Source organism: Arachis ipaensis, chromosome B5 (assembly GCF_059453495.1).
Source record: "Arachis ipaensis isolate K30076 ecotype BB chromosome B5, ASM5945349v1, whole genome shotgun sequence".
Classification (NCBI taxonomy): domain Eukaryota; kingdom Viridiplantae; phylum Streptophyta; class Magnoliopsida; order Fabales; family Fabaceae; genus Arachis; species Arachis ipaensis.
In genome coordinates this window covers 29,962,132-29,967,412 of record NC_142440.1, presented here as the reverse complement: position 1 = coordinate 29,967,412, position 5,281 = coordinate 29,962,132, and the positions used below count along the sequence as shown (strand labels likewise).

Sequence of the window (5,281 nt, the reverse complement as noted above, 5' to 3'; positions counted from 1 at the left end):
AAAGATATATGCACTGTTCAAGCATACATTCAGAAAACAAGAAGCATTGTCACCACATTAATATAATTGAGCTAAGTTCAAGGATAAATTCAAAACTCATGTACTTCTTGTTCTTTTGAATTAAAACATTTTTCATTTAAAAGAGGTGATGGATTCGTAGGACATTCATAACTTTAAGACAAAGTTACTAACTACTAATGATCATGTAATGAAGACACCAACATAGATAAGCACATAACATAGAAAACAAAAAACAGAAGAATTAAGAGCAAGGAATGAATCCACCTTAGTGATGGTGGCATTTTCTTCTTGAGGAACCAATGATGTCCTTGAGCTCTTCTATGTCTCTTCCTTGTCTTTGTTGCTCCTCCCTCATTGCTTTTTGATCTTCTCTTATTTCATGGAGCATGATGGAGTTCTCTTGATGTTCCACCCTTAGTTGTCCCATATTGGAACTTAATTCTCCTAGGGAGGTGTTGATTTGCTCCCAATAGTTTTATGGAGGAAAGTGCATTTGAGGCATCTCCGGGATCTCATGGTGATGAGCTTCATACGCCTCTTGAGCTCCATGAATGGGCTCTCTTGCTTGCTCCATCTTTTTCTTAGTGATGGGTTTGTCCTCTTTAATGAGGATATCTCCCTCTATGTCAATTCCAGCTGAATTGCATAGATGGCAAATGAGGTGAGGAAAGGCTAACCTTGCCATAGTGGAGGACTTGTCAGCCACCTTGTAGAGTTCTTGAGGTATAATCTCATGAACTTCCACCTCTTCTCCAATCATGATGCTAGGGATCATGATGGCCCGGTCTATAGTAACTTCAGACCGGTTGCTAGTGGGAATGATTGAGCATTGAATGAACTCCAACCATCCTCTAGCTACAGGCTTGAGGTCCACTCTTCTTAGTTGAACCGGCTTGCCTTTGGAGTCAATCTTCCATTGAGCTCCTTCTACACATATGTCCATAAGGACTTGGTCCAACCTTTGATTAAAGTTGACCCTTCTAGTGTAGGGGCATTCATTTCCTTGCATCATGGGCAAGTTAAACGCCAACCTCACATTTTCTGGACTAAAATCCAAGTATTTCCCCCGAACCATTGTAACATAGTTCTTTGGATCCGGGTTCTTACTTTGATCATGGTTCTTGGTGATCCATGCATTAGCATAGAATTCTTGAACCATTAGGATGCCGACTTGTTGGATGGGATTTATTAGAACTTCCCAACCTCTTCTTTGAATTTCATGTCGGATCTCCGGATACTCATTTCTTTTGAGTTTGAAAGGGACCTCAGGGATCACCTTCTTCTTGGCCACAACATCATAGAAGTGGTCTTGATGGGCTTTGGAGATGAACCTTTCCATCTCCCATGACTCGGATGTGGAAGCTTTTGTCTTCCCTTTCCCCTTTCTAGAGGATTCTCCGGTCTTAGGTGCCATCAATGGTAATGGAAAAACAAAAAGCTTATGCTTTTACCACACCAAACTTAGAATTTTGCTCGCCCTCGAGCAAGAGAAGAAAGAATAGATGAAGAAGAAGAAGAAATGGAGGAGAGGGAGAGTGGGAAGTGTTTCGGCCAAGAAGGGTGTAGAGGGGTTTGTTATGTGAATTTGATGAAGAATGGAGGGCTTTATATAGGGAAGGGAGGGGGGAAAGGTTTCGGCCATATGGGTGGGTTTGGGTGGGAAATTGGTTTTGAATTTTGAAGGTAGGTGGAGTTTATGAGGTAGGTTTATGGGGAAGAGTGGATGGATGTGAGTGGTGAAGAGGTGATGGGGAAGAGAGATTGAGGTGATTGGTGAAGGGTTTTTGGGGAAGAGTGTTTATGGGGTTGTGTGAAAGAGAGTGGTGAGAAGAAGTGAGTGGAGGTAGGTGGGGATCCTGTGGGGTCCACAGATCCTGAGGTGTTCAAGGATTTACATCCCTGCACCCATTAGGCATGTAAAAATGCCTTTGCACACAACTCTGGGCGTTCAGCGCCAGGTTGGTGGCCATTTTGGGCGTTCAACGCCCATTTGTGTGCCATTTCTGGCGTTGAACGCCAGAACCATGTCTGTTCTGGCGTTCAGCGCCCAGAAGCTGCCCATTTTGGGCGTTCAGCGCCAGAACCATGCTCTGTTCTGGCACTGAACGCCAGACAGATGCTCCTCCAGGGTGTGATTTTTCTTCTGCTGTTTTTGATTCCGTTTTCAATTTTTATATTTATTTTGTGACTCCACATGATCATGAACCTAGAAAGACATATAATTAAGAAAAATATAGTTAGATAAATAAAAATTGGGTTGCCTCCCAACAAGCGCTTCTTTAATGTCAATAGCTTGACAGTGGGCTCTCATGGAGCCTCACAAATGTTCAGAGCATTGTTGAAACTCTCCAACACCAAACTTAGAGTTTGGATATGGGAGTTCAACACCAAACTTAGAGTTTGGTTGTGGCCTCCCAACACCAAACTTGGAGTTTGACTGTGGGGGCTTGGGTTGACTCTGCTTTGAGAGAAGCTTTTCATGCTTCCTCTCCATGGTTGCAGAGGGAGATCCTTGAGTTTTAAACACAAGGGAGTCCTCATTCCATTGAAGGATTAGTTCACCTCTGTCAACATCAATCACAGCTCTTGCTGTGGCCAGGAAAGGTCTTCCTAGGATGATGGATTCATCCTCTTCCTTTCCAGTATCCAGGACTATGAAATTAGCAGGGATGTAAAGGCCTTCAACCTTTACTAACACGTCCTCTACTTGTCCATATGCCTGTTTTCTTGAATTGTCTGCCATCTCTAATGAGATTTTAGCAGCTTGCACCCCATAGATTCCCAGTTTCTCTATTACAGAGAGGGGCATGAGGTTTATTCCTGAACCAAGGTCACACAGAGCCTTAAAGATCATGGTGCCTATGGTACAAGGTATTATGAACTTCCCAGGATCCTGTCTCTTCTGAGGCAATGTCAGTTGATCCAGATCACTTAGTTCATTGATGAACAAGGGAGGTTCAACTTCCCAAGTATCAATGCCAAATAATTTGGCATTTAGCTTCATGATTGCACTAAGAAACTTGGCAGTTTGCTCTTCAGTAACATCCTCATTCTCTTCAGAAGAGGAATACTCATCAGAGCTCATGAAGGGCATAAGGAGGTTCAATGGAATCTCTATGGTTTCTAGATGAGTCTCAGATTCCTTTGGTTCCTCAGAGGGAAGCTCCTTATTGGTCACTGGACGTCCCAGGAGGTCTTCCTCCTTGGGATTCACATCCTCCTCTCCCTCATTGGGTTCGACCATTTTGCTTATGTCAATGGCCTTGCACTCTCCTTTTGGATTCTCTTCTGTATTGCTTGGGAGAGTACTGGGAGGGATTTCAGTGATCCTTTTACTCAGCTGGCCCACTTGTGCTTCCAAATTTCTAATGGAAGACCTTGTTTCATTCATGAAGCTCACAGTGGCCTTGGATAGATCAGAGACTAGATTTGCTAAATTAGAAGCATTTTGTTCAGAGTTCTCTGTCTGTTGCTGAGTGGATGATGGAAAAGGTTTATTATTGTTAAACCTGTTTCTTCCACCATTATTAAAGCCTTGTTGAGGCTTTTGATCCTTCCATGAGAAATTTGGATGATTTCTCCATGATGAGTTATAGGTGTTTCCATAAGGTTCACCTAAGTAATTCACCTCTGCTATTGCAGGGTTCTCAGGATCATAAGCTTCTTCTTCATAAGAAGCCTCTTGAGTACTGTTGGATGCAGCTTGCATTCCATTCAGACTCTGAGAGATCATATTGACTTGCTGAGTCAATATTTTGTTCTGAGCCAATATGGCATTCAGAGTATCAACTTCAAGAACTCCCTTCTTCATAGGCGTCCCATTATTCACAGGATTCCTTTCAGAAGTGTACATGAACTGGTTATTAGCAACCATGTCAATGAGTTCTTGAGCTTCTGCAGGCGTTTTCTTTAAGTGAATGGATCCACCTGCAGAAGTGTCCAGTGACAATTTTGATAGCTCAGATAAACCATCATAGAATATATCCAGGATGGTCCATTTTGAAAGCATGTCAGAAGGACACTTTTTGGTCAACTGTTTGTATCTTTTCCAAGCTTCATAGAGGGATTCACCTTCTTTCTGTCTGAAGGTTTGAACATCAGCTCTAAGCTTGCTCAGCTTTTGAGGAGGAAAGTACTTGGCTAAGAAAGCCGTGACCAGCTTATCCCAAGAGTTCAGGCTGTCTTTGGGTTGAGAATCCAACCATAATCTAGCTCTGTCTCTTACAGCAAAAGGGAAAAGCATGAGCCTGTAGACTTCAGGATTTACTCCATTAGTCTTAACAGTATCACATATCTGTAAGAATTCAGTTAAGAACTGAAAAGGATCTTCAGATGGAAGTCCATGAAACTTGCAGTTCTGCTGCATCAGAGAAACTAATTGAGGTTTCAGCTCAAAGTTGTTTGCTCCAATGGCAGGAATGGAGATGCTTCTTCCATGTAAGTTGGAATTTGGTGCAGTAAAGTCACCAATCATCTTCCTTACGTTATTATTATTTTTGGCTGCCATCTCCTCTTCCTGTTCGAAAATTTCTGAAAGGTTATTTCTGGATTGTTGTAATTTAGCTTCTCTTAATTTTCTCTTCAGAGTCCTTTCAGGTTCCGGATCTGCTTCAACAAGAATATTCTTGTCCTTGCTCCTGCTCATATGACAAAGAAGAGGGCACAGAAAAATAATAATAATAATAATAGAGATCCTTTATACCACAGTATAGGGATCCCTGTGTGAGTAGAAGAAAAGAGGGGGAGATAAAGAATGTAATGTAATGGAAGAAACACAACTGTGAGGAGGGTTGAGATGTGAGATGAGATGTTAGTAAATGAATAAATAAATAGAATAAGATGGGAGAGGGAGAATTTTCGAAAAATATTTTTGAAAAAGAGTTAGTGATTTTCGAAAATGGTTTTTGAAAAATGTTAGTATTTTTCGAAAATTTTTAAAATAAAAAATAAAAATAAGAATAATTAGTTAATTAAAAAAAGAAATTTTTGAAAAAGAGGAAAGATATTTTCGAAAAATGGAGAGAGAGAGAGTTAGTTAGGTAGTTTTGAAAAAGTTAAGAAACAAACAAAAAGTTAGTTAGTTAGTTGAAACAAATTTTGAAAAGGTGAGAAGTTAGGAGGTTAGAAAAGATATTTTGAAATTAGATTTTTGAAAAAGATAAGATGAGAAGATATTTTTTGAAAAGATATGATAGAAATTAGTTTTTGAAAAAAAAAAGATTTGATTTTTTAAAATCACAATTAATGACTTGATTCACAA

The 5,281-nt window shown here is 40.4% G+C and overlaps 1 non-coding gene across 1 annotated transcript; it reads left to right on the top strand.

Annotated features, from left to right (window-relative positions):
• Positions 1-4,024: 4,024 nt before the first annotated feature.
• On the top strand, positions 4,025-4,132 carry LOC148563733 (small nucleolar RNA R71). The gene has a single exon (XR_015885017.1). It is a non-coding gene; the product is annotated as a small nucleolar RNA R71 (small nucleolar RNA).
• The last annotated feature ends 1,149 nt before the right edge of the window (positions 4,133-5,281 follow it).